This window comes from Nerophis ophidion, linkage group LG09 (genome assembly GCF_033978795.1).
Source record: "Nerophis ophidion isolate RoL-2023_Sa linkage group LG09, RoL_Noph_v1.0, whole genome shotgun sequence".
NCBI classification, from domain to species: Eukaryota; Metazoa; Chordata; class Actinopteri; order Syngnathiformes; family Syngnathidae; genus Nerophis; species Nerophis ophidion.
Window position 1 is genome coordinate 23,074,017 of NC_084619.1, and position 21,331 is coordinate 23,095,347.

At 41.9% G+C, this 21,331-nt stretch overlaps 1 long non-coding RNA gene across 2 annotated transcripts in view; it reads right to left on the reverse strand.

Moving 5' to 3' along the window:
• Window positions 1–2,661: 2,661 nt before the first annotated feature.
• Window positions 2,662–21,331, reverse strand: part of LOC133558782 (uncharacterized) — a 68,547-nt gene continuing 49,877 nt past the window's right edge. The window contains exons 1-3 of one of the 2 annotated variants that reach the window (XR_009807990.1): window positions 13,026–13,191; window positions 12,821–12,919; window positions 2,662–3,122 (exon numbers count right to left, since the gene is read on the reverse strand). This is a non-coding gene — a long non-coding RNA (uncharacterized LOC133558782). Of the gene's footprint in view, window positions 3,123–12,820; window positions 12,920–13,025; window positions 13,192–21,331 lie in introns of those variants that run through there. The other variant, XR_009807991.1, reaches the window with a different exon arrangement.

Below are 21,331 nucleotides of genomic sequence, written 5' to 3' on the forward strand. Positions count from 1 at the left end.
CCTGTGACTTCACAGTTCAATTGACCTGTCAGCTAGAATGAGAATGTTGATGCAGCAATAAGGATAGCCGAGATAACGTCGCTATCTGATCTACATTCGAACACTTGCAGGGGACACATAATTTATACAATCATGGAATAGTCACAATGCAATGTGAAAATTCTAATCGAGTCAGATCCAATACCATAGCTGGGATACATACTTAAAGACCTACTGAAATTAGATTTTCTTATTCAAACGGGGATAGCAGGTCCATTCTATGTGTCATACTTGATTATTTCGCGATATTGCCATATTTTTGCTAGAATGATTTAGTAGAGAACATCCACGATAAAGTTTGCAACTTTTGGTGCTGTACCGGAAGTCGCAGATGATGACGTCACCCGTGTGAGGGCTCCTCACGTCCTCACATTGTTTTTAATGGGAGCCTCCAGCAGCAAGAGCTATTCGGACCGAGAAAACGACAATTTCCCCATTAATTTAAGCGAGGATGAAAGATTCATGGATGATGATAATGATAACGAAGGACTAGAAAAATAAATAAATAAATAAATAATGTTAAAAAAAAAGGCAATTGCATTGGGACAGATTCAGATGTTTATAGACACATTTACTAGGATAATTCTGGGAATTCCCTTATCTTTCTATTGTGTTGCTAGTGTTTTAGTGAGATTAAATAGTACCTGGTAGTCGGACGGGTGTGTCCACGGGTGCCTTGAGGCCAGTGTCTGAGGGAAGTCACGGCAGATACAAGGACGGCGCAAACTCCACAGATCTCCGGTAAGAGGCGACTTTTTACCACAATTTTCTCACCGAAACCTGCCGGTTGACAAGTGGTCGGGATCTTTGTTCGCTTGACCGCTCTGATCCATAGTAAAGCTTCACCTCTGGGAATTTTAAACAAGGAATCACCGTGTGTTTGTGTGGCTAAAGGCTAAAGCTTCCCAACTCCATCTTTCTACTTTGACTTCTCCATTATTAATTGAACAAATTGCAAAAGATTCAGCAACACAGACCTCCAAATTACTGTGTAATTATGCGGTTAAAGCAGATGACTTTTATCTGAGTGTGTGTGCAGCGTTCATATTTCCTAACAGTCCGTGACGTCACGCGTACACGTCATCATTACGCGACGTTTTCAAGAAGAAACTCCCGGGAAATTTAAAATTGCAATTTAGTAAACTAAAAAGGCCATATTGGCATGTGTTGCAATGTTAATATTTCATCATTGATATATAAACTATCAGACTGCGTGGTCGGTAGTAGTGGGTTTCAGTAGGCCTTTAAAGTACCAGTAGAGTGGAAAGACAATTTGCCTCTATATTGAAGCTATTGTCATCTATAGCTGATGTACAAAACCAAAAACCAGTGAAGTTGGTACGTTGTATAAATGGTAAATAAAAATAGAATACAATGATTTGCAAAACCTTTTCAACTTATATTCCATTGAACACACTGCAAAGACAAGATATTTAACGTTGGATCAGAAAAAGTGATATTTTTTTTTTGCAAATAATCATTAACTTAGAATTTAATGGCAGCACCACATTGCAAAAAAATTAGCACTGGGGCATATTTGCCACTGTGTTACATTGCCTTTCCTTTTAACAACATTCAGTAAACGTTTGGGAACTGAGGAGACTAATATTTGAATCTTTTCAGGTGGAATTCTTTCCCATTCTTGCTTGATGTACAGCTTAAGTTGTTCAATAGTCCGGGGTCTACATTGTCGTATTTGACGCTTCAAAATGCGCTACACATTTTCAACAGGAGACAGGTCTGGACTACAGGCTGGCCAGTCTAGTGCTCGCACCTTTTTACTACAAAGTGGCGCTGTTGTAACACGTGCAGAATGTGGCTTAGCATTGTCTGGCTGAAATAAGCAGGGGGGTCAATGAAAAAAACGTTGCTTGGATGGCAAAATATTTTGCTCCAAAACCTGTATGTACCTTTCAGCATTAATTGTGCCTTCACAGATGTGTAAGTTACCCATGCCTTGGGCACCAATACACCCCGATACCATTACAGAGGCTGGTTTTTGAACTTTGCGCCAAGAACAGTCCGGATGGTTCTTCTCGTCTTTGGTCGTGAGGACACGACGTCCACTCTTTCCATGAACAATTTGAAATGTGGAGTTATCAGACCACGGAACACTTTTCCACTTTGCATCAGTCCATCTTAGATGACCTCAGCCTCAGCAAAGCGTTTCTGGGTGTTGTTGATAAATGGCTTTGGCTTTGCATAGTAGAGTTTCAACTTGCATTTCCAGATGTAGCGACCAAGGGAGGGATTGAAGGTCATGGCCTTGCTGCTTACGTGCAGTGATTTCTCCAGATTCTCTCAAACTTTTGATGATATTACCGACTGTAGATGGTGAAACCCTAAATTCCTTGCAATAGCTCGTTGAGAAATGCTGTTCTTAAACTGTTTGACAATTTGCTCACGCATTTGTTCACAAAGTGGTGACTTTCGCCTCATCCATGTTTGTGAATAACTGAGAATGACGTAGTGGTAGGAGCCACAAATCCCCCCCCCCCCCCAACAACAATGCAAATCATGCAGACTTTGTGAGAGCCAACAACGATTAATTTGGGAAAAATTATGATCCCGAAACTTATATAATAGATTTTATTGGTATTGCACTTAACATTTCAGCAACAAATCTTGAATTGCTACAGAGTAACAACATCATAAAAGCATTAAAACAATACAGTAAAAACAATAGTAGAATGAGTTATATGCTTTTTTTTTTTTAAAGGTAGGATTTTACCCCTTTTTTTAAAAGCAGCTTCAAAAGCTCTGTCCCCTACGGTTTTGAGCCATGTCCTGGGCGCGAGCAGACAGTGCTGCTGGCTTGATCGGGTCCTAGCTGGTTTGTGTGGTGTGGGAAGGCCGGAGACGTAAATGGTGTATCACCGTGCTGACAGTGGTGGGTGTGCAGGAGGACCTGGTACTCATGCGGGCGGTGACAGGGAGCCAGTGAAGGGTGCGGAGGATGGGGGTAATGTGCTCATACTTCCGCACCCTCATCAGGACCCTGGCAGCACTGTCCGGAACATACTGGAGCTTTTGGAGGCTCCTGCCAGTGATCCCGTTGAGGAGTGCATTAACAGTAATCCAACCTGGAGGAGACAAAGGCGTGGATAAGCTTCTCTGCAGCTGGAAGGGAGAGGAAGGGGTGAAGTTAGGAGATGTAACGGAGGTGAGGTTTTGCAGATGTGGGTGACATGGTCGTGGAAGGAGAGGTGGGGGTCATGCTGACCCCAAGGTTGGTAATGGAGGGAGAGATGGGAAAGATGGTTGTGATTTTGGAAGACAGTAAATAAGAGCTATTAGAGATGCGCGGATAGGCAATTATATTACCCGCAACCGCATCAGTAAAGTCGTCATCCACCCGCAATCCACCCGAACCAACATTTCATCAAAGCCACACCCACCCGCCACCCGCCCGTTGTTATATATCTAATATAGACGATGCAAGGCATTAGTGAGGTTAGAAAGTGTAACTCCCTCAAAATAGCACAGACACAATGGCTTTCTTGAAACGATTTATTTGAAGGCTTAATTTCCCTTCAAATTCACCGTAAAAACTGTAATAAATAAAGCAGGTTACAAGTGTAAAAATAATAACATGCACAGCATGTGGATCAAACATTTTACCAAGTAAAATACCAACAAATGACACATACTTCGTTGGCCATACCCGGAAGTAGCTTCCTTACATCCGTCGACAGACCAAACGAGACACTTCAAAATATAAGTATGCCCACATACTGTTGCAAAGAGTGCTGCTCGTTTTTCGTATGTGGGTAACAACATTTAACTATTTATAAATGGTTGATTTCTATAGGCTAGTAAGGTAAAGTGTTGTACCTGACAAGTTTTGGCTACCTTGCTTCTGCAGCCTTCATCAGAAGTGTCACGTGATGTTAGCGTGACGTTGTCTCTGACGTGTTATATGGATTGTACCATCAAGAATTGTCAGGTACAACACTTCATCTACTAGCCTATATAAATCAACCATTTATAAATACACGTCAGTAGGCTAAATTAACCTCTTCAACATAACATTTAACTCTGTATAAAGTAGCGGCTGGCTACGGGGTGTTAGCCAATGACTTTGGCTGGGGGGCGGGACTTCCGGGAGAGATAGGGAAGTGACAGGAAGTGAGAGTTCGAGTTGTCCCGGGAAAAGCGTTAGAGACATGAGAGCTGTTGTGTGGTTGTATTACATCTTGTGCAATAAAGACAAGACAAACGAATAAGTTTTATGAGCCTACATTCCTGGGATTATTATAATATATATTTCTGAATTGGTTCAACCGCCACCCGCCCGGATCTATTTGAAATCAATTTTTTCGTCATGTCACCCGCCCGACCCGCGGTTTACCCGCGGACTCCACGGTTGGGACCGCAAACCGCGCATCTCTAAGAGCTATAGTTATATTAAGATGGTGTTTGCATTTGAGTAATTCAAAAGAACATCAATTTGGGGTAGACAGAAGGCTCAATTTAATGTCACTGTGGTATAAAACAGTGAGCCCACCACCTTGACCAGTTGTATGGGCTTTGTTCAGGTATTCATACCCAGGAGGGTAAGCTTCATTCAGGTTACTGCCACGTTTATGTGAGGCGGAGAATGCCCAGCCCCTTCCCCTTAATGTGTTTGCATACAGATTTATTGGATAAAGATTGGGCATGTTATTGTTCAAAGAGGATGTGATTTGTAGAGTTCTGTTTGTTCACAGGCCGGGGGACACTGGCCCACTCCAGATTTTGAAGTGTGCTGGCTCATGTCTGTGCTCGTTGTTGTCGAGATCTGATGACGTGCAGACGGGACATTCAGCTGACGATAGGGTTATGGAGCTGTGGTCGCCAGGTGAGGCCAGATTGAACCTTCGGCCAGACTCCCGATGGATGTAACAGGGCTGATGAAGGAGGTCCAGGTGTCCGCGTGGATCTTGGCCGGTGTGGGGCCGGTGAAGTTCCATTGAGCAGCCAAACAGGCGGGGTTTGCTGCTAGCGGGGTGTATAAAATAGTCAGGATTTCTCATGGATGCAAAGGATTCTGGGTATTTATTGTGTTGCGTTTATGTTGTGTTACTGGGAGGATGTTCTCCCGAAATGTGTTTGTCATTCTTGTTTGGTGTGGCTTCACAGCGTGGCGGATATTACTAAGAGTGTTAAAATTGTTTATATCACAACCATTACTCTGTCACCCAGTATGCCTTGCAGTCGTGCGTGTGTCTGCGGAAGCCACACACAATATGTTGCTGGACTGACAAGCAGATCGTACATGTTGTAGAAGGCGACAAAGCCAATGGCTTCAAAGCACGCCCTAATTCTTATTAACTGTGTGATTGCCGGCAGTCATTCTAGAGGATGTTTGCGTCTCCTATTGTCTTCTTCGTTTTGTGACACGGGTCCTAAATGGCTCTTTGAATGGTAAAGGATACCGATCCCAGAACCATGTATATCAAATATTTCCGATTGGTTCAACCGCCACCCGCTCGAATCTAATTAAAATCTATGTTTATGAGACCGCAAACCGCGCATCTCTAGTGTGTTTGTCTCTATTTGTGAGTGTACATTGAATGTCACAGATGAACAACATCTAGCTTTATGGCTAAATCCTCCTAATATCCAGATGACAGCCATCATTTATTATCTAGAAAAACTTTGACGAGCCGAGACACAATGTTGCAAGAGCAGCAGGACATTGCTACCAGCTCACGGTAAAGCAGAATAGGCCTACTTCGCTGTGTGTTATCAATCTGCCGCTAAAAATAGTTTGTCTGCGTTAGCGCTTATAATAACAACATTGCTAATATCTGGTTGATATAACGGTCACGATACATATATAGAGTATTGTTGGCGGGTATTGGATGGTTATTTATAGGGATTTTGTGGACGAAATAGAGAGCCCCCATTGACGGACTATTTATGTATCGACTTAGAATACATAAAAACATATGTATTCATGTCTTATAAAAGGATTGTGAATGACGGCACGTGTCTCTCTAATTTTTGGATATTTTCCATTATGACTGATCTGATAATATGGTCGGATTGCAGAAGTGTTACTCCAGTGATGTCAATCTACTGAAATTACCAAAGATGTCCGGAGTGGATTATTCAAACTGGCTGACTGAATTTGCGGCATGTTGTTTTGTTTAGATGGTATTTTAACAAACTTTGCGGATTGTAAATACAATTGGATATGTTTTAATGGATACAATGAAAAGCAATTAAGCATATAAAGTCAACTTGTTTTTCCATTCTACTAGTACTTAAATATTCATCCATTCATTGTCTACCGCTTGTACCTTTTCAGTATAACATGTATTGCCAACCAAGAGTAACATTCAATAACAGAACCAACAAATCTAATTATTATTTTGGAGTACTTTACAAAGGAGAGCACATTTCATTTTTGATTGCTATGACACCATCAAGAGGCAAGTCATCATGAAGTCTACACAACTACAGATAAGCCATAACTATTATTATGAAAGTTTTTATATCAACTACTGGTATTCTTCGCTAAGTTTATACACCTTTTGCTGTGCCAATTAAGTTGTTTAAGATGTTTATAAGGATTCTTCTTCCTTGTACTTTTTAAACATTTTGAGTTTGAACAGTTTCTTTAAGTTAATTGTTTTAGTTAATTGTTTTATTTCTTGGGTTAATCCATTCCCTAATTTAGACGTGGCAGAGAAAAATATATAGATTAAGTTCATCTTTGCAGAAGTTGCATTGTTCAAAGCTTGGGAAAAAGTATCGGCTTATAGCCCGGAAAATACAGTAATTTTCAATGTTTTTTTCTAATGAAAATAAACAATCTAAGAGACAAACTTTACACAGCTGAAGTACAAAAAAAACAATGTAAAAACATTTTTCTTGACATGCACATGTGTAGTGAAAAATAAATAATTGTATCCTGACCAAAACTTCTTTCTAGTTTTGAGTTGGACAAGTGTTTTGCAGGTAGACTAAATTAAGACACTTTCAAGGAAACTGTGAACATGTCTTATTTTTTTATATTTTAGTTGTCAAAATGTACTGTAATTTTATTTGACTAAAATGTTGTGAAATTTATTTTAGTCTGAAAAAAAATCCCTTTTAGTTTTAGTCTAAAACTAGACTAAAACTCAACCATCCATCCATCCATCCATCTTCTTCCGCTTATCCGAGGTCGGGTCACGGGGGCAGCAGCCTAAGCAGGGAAACCCAGACTTCCCTCCCCCCAGCCACTTCGTCTAGCTCTTCCCGGGGGATCCCGAGTTGTTCCCAGGCCAGCCGGGAGACATAGTCTTCCCAACATGTCCTGGGTCTTCCCCGTGGCCTCCTCCTAGGGAGGCGTTCGAGTGGCATCCTGACCAAATGCCCGAACCACCTCATCTGGCTAGACTAAAACTAAAAGACATTTATCAAAACACTCTGACTGAAACAAAATTAAAAACTAATGTCAAAACTGACACGGTCCGACAAAAAAACTGAGAATTATCATCTTTTGTATTTGATTTGCATCAATGTGTTCAACATTTTGCACATGTTTTGCCTATGCAAGTTGTGAGTGTGCATCATACTTGCCAACCCTTCCGGATTTTCCGGGAGACTCCCGAAATTCAGCGCCCCTCCCGAAAACCTCTCGGAAGAAATTTTCTCCCGAAAATCTCCCGAAATTCAGCGGAGCTGGAGGCCACGCCCCCTCTAGCTCCATGCGGACCTGAGTGGGGACAGCCTGTTTTCACGCCCGCTTTCCCACTATATAAACAGCTTGCCTACCCAATCACGTTACAATATCTACGGATTTTAATAAAAAACTGCACACACAAGGAGTCGAAGCAGAAGAACGAGGAAGTTACAGCCATGGCGACGCCGTCTGTAATAGAGTGATTCTATGTTGTCTGTCGCCATCTCCTGGTGAATGTTGGCTATAGCGTTATGGGGTTGCTTTTTGATTGGCCAATGATTTATGTGGTGTTACGCACCTGACGGCAAGTGACTCTCGCCAGTACGCAAATGGCAGAACAAAGGTTACTCAAATAGTGAAAGGTATGTGTTGTTGGTTTTATTTTAATAACCAGCAAGCACAGTACAGTTAGTAGAACAACTGTGTTTTTATTAGTGTGTATTTGATAGGTGCCGTCTGATATTCAACTATTTATTTTATTCATATATATAATAAAATAAATATATAGCTAAAATTCACTGAAAGTCAAGTATTTCATACATATATATATATATATATATCTTTATACATGTATTTATATATACAGGTATGTATATAAAATATATATGAAATACTCGAGTTGGTGAATTATACTCCCCTCTTAACCACGCCCCCAACCCCCCAAACCCCAGCTCCCGAAATCGGAGGTCTGAAGGTTGGCAAGTATGGTGTGCATTGACAAATACACTAAATCTTCTACACTGAACTTTTCTCCACAGTTCTTAGAAATGAATTAATTCATTCCGTGGCTGATTGAGTGGTTCCTAAACGGCAGTGGAACATGATGCTTACTGGAAGGCGTACAAGACTGTTGGCTGGTGAAGTTCCGTGATGACAAACTTGGCGGTTTTCACTTAGCGCCAGTGCCTGCTAGGGACAGGAAGGACGTGTGATTGGCACATCAACTCACTTCCTGTGGGTGGTTTTAGAAGCTTTTTGTTTTGTCAGTGGTCCACCAGTGTAAGAAAAAATATTATATTATTGATGGCAAGCAAATGGTCTTTTCTCCAGTTTTCAATGCATGATGTCTGCCTCTTGTTCACTGGTTACATGAAAACGTTTTCAGACGCCACAACTGTGCCAACGATGACATCATCATTTAACCTCCTCCAATGGCGGATCGTAAGTAGGGTGACATGACGAAATCACCTCCGCATGCTAACATGTCAACGCCCTTTGTTTGCATATGTTGTGAGAGTGAGAGCGCCATTACTTGTTTCATGTCGTGCTTATGGTTATGTGTTAGGTTTAGTCTTTATTTGAAAGGTCAAAGCACAGAAACATTAAGCTCAAAGACAGATATGTTCTGTACCAGATTATAGCTAAATAGCTATTTTCCATCTGCAGTCCCTGGCTACCTAAACTAAAGGGATACAAAAATCATACCATAGCATGTAATTAAATTAAGAAAAGTCCTAAAATGACCTTTCATGGACACATACTTATCATACAATACAACCACACCTCTCCCGTCCAAAGGCAAAACCTAGTAACTCACTTCTAGCTGATTTTTGCGAAAACAAAGGAAAACTAATCCATCTTGATGCTGTCTTACAAAGATCTACAAAGTCATCAAATGTATTGATGTTTTCTTGAGCTTTCACTTTCTTGCCGATTGAGCCATGGATTGAATCTGCTCTCATGAACGTGTGCCCTTTCTCCAGATATTTCATCACAATCTTGGGTGGGCCCCATTCTGCGTTTGCACATTGGGCAAGAGCCGTGTACAGCGTCCAGTTTTTATTTTGACCTCCACAGTTATCTGCCCAAAAGAGTATGCAAGGGGAAGAATCAAGAACAATACATTTAATGAAGGTGCTTGCCACGTCCTGGGCCAATCTTCCAAATATCCCCTTGTGCCATAATATCACATAATCAGGTCGACCGCCGGCCCCCATTCATGCATGCAAATGTCTCATTAAAGACAATAAGGCGACTGACAAAGAAGCTCCGATTGGTCCCTTGAGATACTAGGTTTTTCTGTTGTATCTACGCGGTTATGTGGTAGTTGCTAGGTCCTGCCATGCGCGTAACACCTTACTTACGGAACAAATTACAATATCGCGTACACTAATGTAAAGCATATCACCTAGGAACTCCAAAATTATTATCAGCTCAGTTTTGACCAAAATTGAGTTACTGGGTTTTGCCTTTGGACGGGAGACCTCATTTACATCACCACACAAAGACAAGACATGCTCTTGTTCACATCTGTCATCATTTGTAAAAACAACCATGATTTTTAACAGAAACGCCTCACAATTTACAACAAAAACGCTCTCATGGATAAATATAAAACACATTAAAGGCCTACTGAAACCCACTACTACCGACCACACAGTCTGATAGTTTATATATCAATGATGAAATATTAACATTGCAACACATGCCAATACGGCCGGTTTAGTTCGCTAAATTAAAATGTTAAATTTCCCGCGGAGTTTCTTGTTGAAAACGTCGCGGAATGATGATGCGTGCGCGTGACGTCACGGACTGTAGAGGACATATTGGCGCAGCACCATTTGCGGCTAAAAGTCGTCTCTTTTCATCGCGCAATTCAACAGTATTTTGGACATCTGTGTTGCTGAATCTTTTGCAATTTGTTCAATTAATAATAGAGAAGTCAAAGTAGAAAGATGGAGGTGGGAAGCTTTAGCCTTTAGCCAAACAAACGCACAGTGTTTTCTTGTTTAAAATTCCCGGAGGTGAAGCTTTACTATGGGTCAGAGCGGTGAAGCGAACATGGATACCGACCACTTGTCAACCGGCAGGTTTCGGTGAATTGTGGTAAAAAGTCGCCTCTTACCGGAGATCAGCTGAGCTTGCGCCGCCCATGCAGCTGCCGTCGACTTCCCTCAGAGACTGGTGTCAACACACCCGTGGACACACCCCTCAGACTATCAGGTACTATTTAATCTCACTAAAACACTAGCAACACAATAGAAAGATAAGAGATTTCCCAGAATTATCCTAGTAAATGTGTCTAAAGACACCTGAATCCGTCCCAATGCAATCGCCTTTTTTTATTATACTTTATTTATTTATTTTTTCTAGTCTTTCGCTATCAATATCATCATTCACAAATCTTTCTCTGTCCGAATAGCTCTTGATGCTGGAGGCTCCCATTATAAACAATGTGAGGATCTGAGGAGCCCTCAACAGGTGACGTCATCGTCTGCGACTTCCGGTAAAGGCAATGCTTTTTTATTAGAGACCAAAAGTTGCGAACTTTATCGTCGATGTTCTCTACTAAATCCTTTCAGCAAAAATATGGCAATAACGCGAAATGATCAAGTATGACACATAGAATGGACCTGCTATCCCCGTTTAAATAAGAAAATCTCATTTCAGTAGGCCTTTAAGTTGATGTGTTTGATAGTGGTGCCTTTTCCCTAAAGTAATTTTCCTCCGCAGCCTTATTATCTGCTGAACCGGTCTTCTATTTGAAGTTTTAAGAGGTGGAATTTCCAATTAAGGATGTAAGTTTTTTTCTGAATTTTACATTAGTGGTAAAGTACCCCTTCTCTTTAGTAAGCCCTTGAGGGAAAAAGGGTATGATTTTTATTGTAAAGCCCTTGCTGACCTCATTTTGCTTTGCCCTAGAGCGGGGGTTGGCAACCCGTGGCTTTAGAGCCGCATGCGGCTCTTTAGCACGGCCCTAGTGGCTCTCTGGAGCTTTTTCAAAAATGTATGAAAAATGGAAAAAGATGAGGGGAAAAAAAATATAAAAAGTATATTTTTTGTTTCAATATAGTTTCTGTCGGAAGACAAACATGACACAAACCTCCCTAATTGTTATAAAGCACACTGTTTGTATTAATCATGCTTCACTGATTCGAGTATTTGGCGAGTGCCGTTTTGTCCTACTAATTTTGGCGGTCCTTGAACTCACCGTAGTTTGTTTACATGTATAACTTTCTCCTACTTTTTAAGACATGTTTTATGCCACTTCTTTTGCCGTCTCATTTTGTCCACCAAACTGCATGAATGCACAAAGGTGAGTTTTGTTGACGTTTTTGACTTTTGTGGAGTGCTAATCAGGCATATTTGGTCACTGCATGACTGCGAACTAATCGATGCTAACATGCTATTTAGGCAAGCTATATGTACATATTGCATCATTATGTCTCATTTGTAGCAATATTTGAGCTCATTTGGTTTCATTTAAGTCCTCTTAATTCAATTTATATATCATGACACTATCTGTATGTAATATGGCTTTATTTTTTTGCGGCTCCAGACATATTTATTTTTGTATTTTTGGTCCACTATCAATCAATCAATCAATGTTTACTTATATAGCCCTAAATCACTAGTGTCTCAAAGGGCTGCACAAACCACAGCACAAACCACTACGACATCCTCGGTAGGCCCACATAAGGGCAAGGAAAACTCACACCCAGAGGGATGTCAGTGACAATGATGACTATGAGAACCTTGGAGAGGACGAAAGCAATGGATGTCGAGCGGGTCTAACATGATACTGTGAAAGTTCAATCCATAATGGATCCAACACAGCCTGGCTCTTTCAACATTTTAAGTTGCCGACCCCTGCCCTAGCGCTGGCATTGATGTTTGAATATTTGTTATATTTATTGAATATTTGATTTAGCATCAGTTTTAAACTTACTTTGGTCAAAGTTAGCCCATGAGCCCAATTTATGTGTCAACACTGATGTCCGATAAAGACAAGGGTCTCTGTGTCTGTGACGGCGGGAATGTAACCGGGAATTAACTGGGCTTCAAATGGCTTAATGTAGCTAAATAATGATTGCAGTTTGTTCGATGAGCAGTCTAAGACTGGCATTACAGCACACAGTTATGTACTTGCTTGAATCATCGCCCAGTCTAGACTCGTCTCTGTGGCTCATGTATGGAAAGCCACAACAGGCATCACACCTACGACTTCCCCCTGCGCAATCAGGGTTTGTCTCTGTGGTCGCCATGGTGGTTAACATTCAAGTTCCATCCCCTCCTCGCTATACATCATTTATTTATTAGGCGGAGAAACCAGTGGGAGGAGGATAGTGATGCAGGGAAAGAAAGGACGGGACTTGAGGAGAGTTTTTCCCACCCTTTGCTTACATTGCATCTCCTTGCATTGCGGCTGCATTCTCCTGTCCTCACCCTGCAGTCTCAAACAGAAGAGGGCTTCAAGGAGAGGCTGCTCCAAGTCAGACAGGGCTGAAAGAAGCATATTGTGAGGTCACATTCTTTGCAATTGCAAGCAGGAGCCAAGTCAGTAGCTGGCGGAATTACCCCCATGAATCATGCCCATTGTGATGCCTACCCTGGATGAGAACATGGAAAGGAATTAGGTATGGCAGAGCCTTATCAGCTTCCCATTTGGACCTGACCAGGCCGTTAAGTTCGAGCAGGCTGGACAGCCTTCATTAGCCTTCCTTATGGAGAGTCGGGATGTGGAAATCCTTCATAGCATGTGTTGTTACTTAAGGGTGTGCTGCAGCCAAGTTACTGCGCACTTTTCCATCCACGCCCGTCCTCCTGTCTGTGCACTTCCTTCCCTCCCATTTACCCAGAGATCTTTGTGGTAGGTCCACGAGTTCAAGCAATATTAGGTTGCACCTCTTAAAACATTTCAGACAGTGTGGTGAAAATTAACAAAAGGAAAACTAAGCCAATGTAGTATTCTGCTTATGGCTTTTTTTCCCCACATTTCATCCAAACTGTTTGACAGTGAGATGAACAAACTTTAATGAAGCTGCTTGTTTCAAAACATTTGTTTCTCAGATCAACCATGCTAATGTATATACTTGTTCTTATGCTATCTGAACTCACTATGTTCTCTGCTCGCTGTACATATCCTACTAAGTAAGACCTACACTGTTTCAATGTCCATTTCTCTGTTGATGCAATTGTTGATGACTGAAGTACTGATATCAATATAATTCAATGGAAATACTATGATGATTAACTTGTGTGATGACTGCATTATGCTGATAGTATATATTTGTACCATGAATTGATCAACGTGGACCCAGACTTAAACAAGTTGAAAAACTTATTCAGGTGTTACCATTTAGTGGTCAATTGTACAGAATATGTACTGAACTGTGCAATCTACTAATAAAAGTTTCATTCAATCAATCAATCAAAACTTAATGAGAAAGAAATATTCAACTGTGATTATTTTTTTCATTTTATGTAGTGCTTATTCCAGTTAAAGTTAAAATACCAATGATTTTCACACACACGAGAGGTGGTGAAATTATTCTCTGCATGTGACCCATCCCCTAGGAGGTGAGGGGAGCAGTGAGCAGCAGCGGTGGCCGCGCTCGGGAATCATTTTGGTGATTTAACCCCCAATTACAACCCTTGATTCCCAGCAGAGAGGTAATGGGTCCCATTTTTATAGTCTTTGGTTGAACTCACGACCTACTGATCTCAGGGCGGACACTCTAACCCAGTGGTTCTTAACCTTGTTGGAGGTACCGAACCCCACAAGTTGCATATGCGCCTTCACCGAACCCTTCTTTAGTAAAAAAATAAAAGTTTTTTTTTTTAATTCAACACAAAGTTGTGTTTTTTTTTACTGGTGCACAAAATGAACCGTGCATGAACATCACCTTGTTCAAAGAACAAAACAAACACAGTGCATGAACTCACAACAAATTACACACCTGCAAATCAGATGGAAAATTAGAGGGAAAATAGTTTGGGGGTATCCATAATACGCCGATAGGGAGAAGTTTTTATTTATAAGATGAGTTGGGTGTGTGTCTTGGCCTCAGGGGCGGAGGCTCCGCCGAACCCCTAAGGCCGACTCACCGAACCCCTAGGGTTCGATCAAACCCAGGTTAAGAACCACTGCTCCAACCACAAGGCCACTGAGCAGCTCATCATTAGGCTCACGGGCAAGCTGAGGCCTACCCCAGTTGACTATGGGCGATGGATTGGGCACACCCAAGAATGGTTGCCAGCCAATTGCTATTGCTGATTGATATATTGACTAATTGTCTTTGGCTAAATGATTTTCAGGAATTGGAAGGGAAATACTTTTTACCAAACAATCAACGAATGCAGACTACAGAAAGTAAACTTTACACTATTAGGATTGTATGAAATAAATACTGTTGAGTTATTGTGTAGAAATATGGGGAAATAAATACAAAAGTACACTTCACTCATTAACCGTGCTACAATAAGAATAATACATAATGTTGGATAAAGAGAACATACTTTATTCATTGAATTGAAAATACTAAAATTCCATGACATAGTGAATTTGCAAAACAGCTAAAAAGTATACACAAAGCAAACTATAACCTGCGACCCAAGAATATACAACAATTCTTCACAACAAAAGAGGAGGAATATAATTTAGACAAAAATGTAATTCAAAACAATATTACGCACGTACAACACTTAAGACCTTCAGTATATCAGTGAGTGGAATTAAATTATGGAATGGATTGACCAAAGAAATCAAACAATGTACTAATATAATCAACTTCAAGAAACTCTTCAAACTTAAAGTGTTTACAAAGTACAAAGATGAAGAACCATGATAAACATTCTGAATTTATATCATCCTTCCATTAATTTTCAAGATAATCTTACTCATCTCACCATATGAAATACAACTTACTTCACTAATTAGAGTTCATTTATTTTTAATGTTATTACTTATGGAGTATTTTGTGAATAAATTGAGAACAGAAGGGAACACAAGTTTTAGCAACTGCTATGTAAAGGAAAAGGGGTAGGACTAAATACGCTCTGCTTCTTCTTACTCCTTTTCGAACATGTTGAATATAGCAATGTTTTTCAACCTTTTTTGAGCAAAACATTTTTTTCATTGAGAAAATGTGGAGTTACACCACCAGCCGAAAACATTAAAAAATGAAACTTAGCAGCTGATATTGAAAATAAAAAGTTGTTCTCGCAAGAGTTGAATAAGAATTCGAAACCATAACCATCCATGCATTACTCTAGCTCTTGTCTCAAAAGTACTGTCACATCACGCCGTGACTTCCATCCATCCATTTACTACCGCTTATTCCCTTTTGGGGTCACGGGGGGCGCTGGCGCCTATCTCAGCTACAATCGGGCGGAAGGTGGGGTACACCCTGGACAAGTCGCCACCTCATCGCATCACGCTGTGACTTATTTGGAGTTTTTTGGTGTCTTCCTGTGTGTGGTGTTTTAGTTCTTCTCTTGTGCTCCTATTTTGGTGGATTTTCCTGTAGAAGTTTCATGTCTTCCTCAACCGCTAATCCCCGCACCTGTTTTGTTTTAGCAATCAAGGCTATTTAAGTTGTCGCTATCCTTCTTTGCAAGGACATTGTTGATTGTCATGTTATGTTTGGATGTACTTTGTGGACGCTGTCTGCTCCACAGTAAGTCTTTGCTGTCGTCCAGCATTCTGTTTTTGTTTATTTTGCAACCAGTTCAGTTTTAGTTTAGTTTTACATAGCCTTCCCTAAGCTTCAGTGCCTTTTCTTAGCGGTACTCGCCTTTTGTTTATTTATGGTTTAAGCATTAGATACCTTTTAACCTGCACGCTGTCGTCTGCATATTGTGATCACAACAAACCATGTTCCTGACATCTATAGAGCAATTAACTACTTGCTGGCACCTACTGGTATGGAAGAGTATTACACGGTTACTCTGCCGAGCTCTAGACAGCACAGACACTCAACAACGGCACATTTGCAGATTATTATTACTAGTCTACAAAACATATTTTTGTCCCAAATAGGTGAAATTACATATTCTCCCACGGTGACACCAGACTGTATCTCACGGAATGCTAGAGCGCTGCGGCTCAGTGGTTGAAAAACACTGGAATAGAGAGACTGGAAATTGTGATGTATCATGTTGTATGCACGCATGTTCGAAATAAACACAAACTCAACTCAACTCATTTTGAGCAAGCGTCCGGTAAGAGTTTTTCTTTGTGACTACCAGAGCTTTTTGCGATCCAGCTAATGGTTTTAGAACGCCAGCACTTTGTGACAGACGGATGAGCATGTACGAATGAGGTCATCACAGCGAGACAGGAAAGACAACTGTGTCGGGAAGCTGCATGTCAGCACTTTCAACTTCGAATAGAAGAGCTGGAGCAGCGTGACTCTTGGAATATCACTGAAGTATTATCAAGCCAAGGCAGGACAGGACAGGACAGGGTGTGGGCAAGCGACAATCACCTTCCCCCGGCCCCCTCCTCTCAGCCCTCTATGCCTGGGAAGGGCAGCCTGGGTGGGGCTGGCATGGAAGCTGCGAGGGCCCCCATGCCTCATAAGGGCATGACTGCATACATCCGGGGAGTGAAGTCTTTGTCATAACACAGCTTTCCACTAAATAAAATAAACACGGTAGAGGAAGAAAGGCAAGAGTGGGGAGTGATAAGGCCAGGGAGCGAGAGCCGTGGAGAGAATAGACGGGCGCGATGAGCAATGGCGAGGAAGTCGGAGCACGAATCCAAACGACAAGCTCCCCCAAGTTGATTACTATTGAGTAAGCGCCCAAGTCTATTAACCTAAATAACAACCAGGTGCTGCTATGGCTTTGGTGGCTTTTTTCACTGGGGTGTAAACGACCTGCTCCTTTTCATGCTCCAACACGGGAGGCCGGGAAACGGGCCAGACAAGCGCCATGTCTCCCTGGGCTATTCCTCTCTTATTCTCGCCATCATCACCTGAGTCCCATCAAGAGTCGTTTACAGAGATATGTTCGTTTTCATCCTCCGCCTCTCACATCCCTTCCGAACAATGTCACCATGTGAGCGTGCGCATTGTGCATGTGCCTCCTCTCCCAGGGCGAGACCTCCCTCTGTTAACTGTTACAGTTCCCTTTTCTAAGCCAAGAAAAAGGGGGCCGGGGGGGGGGGGGGTCCCAAAACAGGCTTTCTTCCTTTAATGAGGAGTCGGGAAAAAGACAGGGTGAAAGAATGTTTGGCAGAAAAAAAGTGGAGGGATTTTTCAAAAGAGTCACAGAGGATTTATTTGACAGGAAAAAGGGAGAGTCAAGAAATCTGGTGGAGGTGGAGACAGCTGCCTTGCACGACCTCTCTTTACCTCCACGTTAGAATCAGTGCACCACAACAGTTGGCTGCCGTCTCCTAGTAATGACCACGACACTACATATTAGAGATGCGCGGATAGGCAATATATCATCCGCAACCGCATCACTAAAGTCGTCATCCACCCGCCATCCACCCGAACCAACATTTTATCAGAACCGCAACCGCCCGCCACCCGCCCGTTGTTATATATCCGGAGTCAGCGACCTTTACCACTAAAAGAGCTAGTTTGACCCGTGTCACAAAGTAAAGAAGGCAATGGGAGCCGCTAACAATCTCACGAATATCTGATGGTGATCATTCAGATAACGGGAATAAGGGTGTGCTGTGAAGCCATTGCCTTTGACATCTTCAACAACATGTACGAACCGTTTGCCAGTCCAGCAACATGCTGTATGCAGCTTACGTATACATATGTACAAGACTGAAGGGCATACTGGGTGATACAGAGTACACTAATGGTTGTGATATAAATATTTTTAACACTCTTACTAATATGCGCCACACTGTGAAGAAACGCAACACAACAAATACCCAGAATCCTTTGCATCCATGACTCATCCTGAATATACTTTACACCCCCGCACCCCCAACCCGCCCACCTTACCGGCGCACGACAACTAATGTCTTCTTCGCTTTGTGACACGGGTCCAAAATGGCTCTTTAAACGGTAAAAGTTACCGATCTCTGAACCATGTATATCATATATTTCCAAATGGTTCAACCGCCACCTGTCAGAATCTATTTAAAATCTATTTTTTCGTCATGTCACCCGCCCGACCCGCGGTTTATCCGCGGACTCCGTGGATGAGACCGCAAACCGAGCATCTCTACTACATACACTATATTACCAAAAGTTTGGCCACCCATCCAAATGATCAGAATCAGGTGTCCTAATCACTTGGCCCAGTCACAGGTGTGTAAAATCAAGAGCTTAAGCATGGAGACTGTTTCTAGAAACATTTGTGAAAGAATGGGCCGCTCTCAGGAGCTCAGTATGTCATGCCTGTGAAGCAGGTCTTATGTTTGATCATGTTATGTTTAGTTTTTGGGACATTCAGCTCTTGGGTTTGCACTTCCTTGTTTTCTTTGTCACCATGGCTACTCATTAGTTCCCACCTTGTCACGCCCCTGCCCTCCATCCCGCACCTGTTTCTCATTACCACAGCTACTATTTAAGTCATTTACTTTCTGTTCATCGGTCTGGGAACTTTGCATTTTGCCTGCATTCTGCTGTACTTGCCGACCTATCTATGCTGCTCATGCTCCATGCCCTCGATGCCCTGCCACGCTCCTTGCTTTTCATCCCACTTGTTTTTGGTCACAGTAAGTGTTTTGTTTATAGCCATGCCATCCATCCATTTTCTACCGCTTATTCCCTTTTGGGGTCGCGGGGGGCGCTGGTGCCTAATCTCCGCTACAATCGGGCGAAAGGTGGGGTACACCCTGGACAAGTCGCCACCTCATCGCAGGGCCAACACAGATAGACAGACAACATTCACACTCACATTCACACACTAGGGCCAATTTAGTGTTGCCAATCAACCTATCCCCAGGTGCATGTCTTTGGAAGTGGGAGGAAGCCGGAGTACCTGGAGGGAACCCACGCATTCACGGGGAGAACATGCAAACTCCACACAGAAAGATCCCGAGCCTGGGATTGAACCCAGGACTGCAGGACTTTCGTATTGTGAGGCAGATGCACTAACCCCTTTTCCAGTGTGAAGCCTCACAGCCATGCCATTGTGCTGTTTTTGTTTATAGTTAATTCTTGCCATCGTGCAAGTGTTTTTGTTTCTTGTTTGTATTTTGTAGTCTAGTATTATACCTCCTTGTGAGCGCCCTTTGTTTTGATTATTTTTGTATTTATTGTATAAATAAATAACCATGTACCTGAACTCACGCATGGCTCGTCCCGTATCCTCTCTGCATCGAAGAAGCAAAATTAATCCACGCCAAAGTACTGACACAGTGATTCCCAGCGTGGAACTGTCATAGGATGCCACCTAAGCAACAAATCCAGTCGTGAAATTTCCTCGCCCCTAAATATTCCAAAGTCAACTGTCGGCTTTATTATAAGAAAATGGAAGAGTTTGGGAACAACAGCAACTCAGCCACGAAGTGGTAGGCCACGTAAACTGACAGTGCACAAAGCAAGGCCCATAAAGACATGGATGACAGAGTCTGGTGTGGATGAACTTGACTCGCCTGCACAGAGTCCTGACCTGAACCCGATAGAACACCTTTGGGATGAATTAGAACGGAGACTGAGAGCCTGGCCTTCTCGACCACTTGACCTCACCAGTGCGTTTTTGGAAGAATCGTCGAAAATTCCTATAAACACGCTCCGCAACCTTGTGGACAGCCTTCCCAGAAGAGTTGAAGCTGTAATAACTGAAAAAGGTGTCTTTTGAACCCTATGGGTTAGGAATGGGATGGCACTTCAAGTTTGTGAGTCAAGGCAGGTGGCCGAATACTTTTGGCAATATAGTGTAGCTATTCCTTCTGGACTCTGCAGCTTTGGGGTTTTGTCATCACACACCATCAGGCTGCAGGCCAAAAACTGTCTTTAAATCCTCTGACTGGTGAAGTCTAACTGGACGCATTTGATCGAGATTACAAGAGCAGCGCAGTCTGCCGACAGAAGTGGCGTCATGAGCAAAGAAGACAACTTATTCTGGGATAGAATGTTTTTTTTTTGTTTTTTTTTTTGTGGAGAGAAAGCAGACAAAATGACCTCAGAGCTCCCTTTGTTTGCCAAGCATACATTTGCAATCAATGCAGTTATGGGACACCAACGCTAAGATATACATCATATAAACAAGTAGTAGCAGATCTACATATTAGTTCAAATAGATACATTTTAAATTAATTTTGACACCTTACCTACTATGGCCATGTCCACACAAACACAGAAAATTAACCAGGGTTGAGCAAATTAAGGCCCGGGGGCCACATGCGGCCCTTTCACTTTTTCAATCTGGTCCGCCGGACATCCCTAAATAATTGTTTTAGATCTTTAAGATGGAAAGTGTAGCTGCCATTATGATGTGCACTCATGTTTTCTAATAACCGTAAGTCTTCAACTATACAAAGTATTTCAATGGTTGGAATCTGCGCTTATGGATGATATGCTAGTTACTATGGTAATCTAATTAGTTACTATGGTAATCTAATTAGTTACTATGGTAATCTAAGTCACGGCAGCTCAGACAAGGCACCAAGCAGTGTGGGCGGGGAGCGTTTCCACAGAAGAGGAAGGAGATTTTCGCAACAAAATTCTAAAGCTTTGTGATATAGAATAGAATAGAATAGAAAGTACTTTATTGATCCCTGGGGTAAATTCAGTAAATATCAGATATATTAGATTGTAAGTGGTTTATTTGGTACCCTTCGCATTCATATTCCACTGTTTGTTGCATTTTTGTTGCGTTTCACTTGATTGTAAAATGTGTCGATGGAAAGGGGGTGTGACGTTCATATTTTGTCAATATTCAGTGTTTTATCGTTCATAGAAAAATGTAAAATTCCATTATGATGTTTTTAAGGCA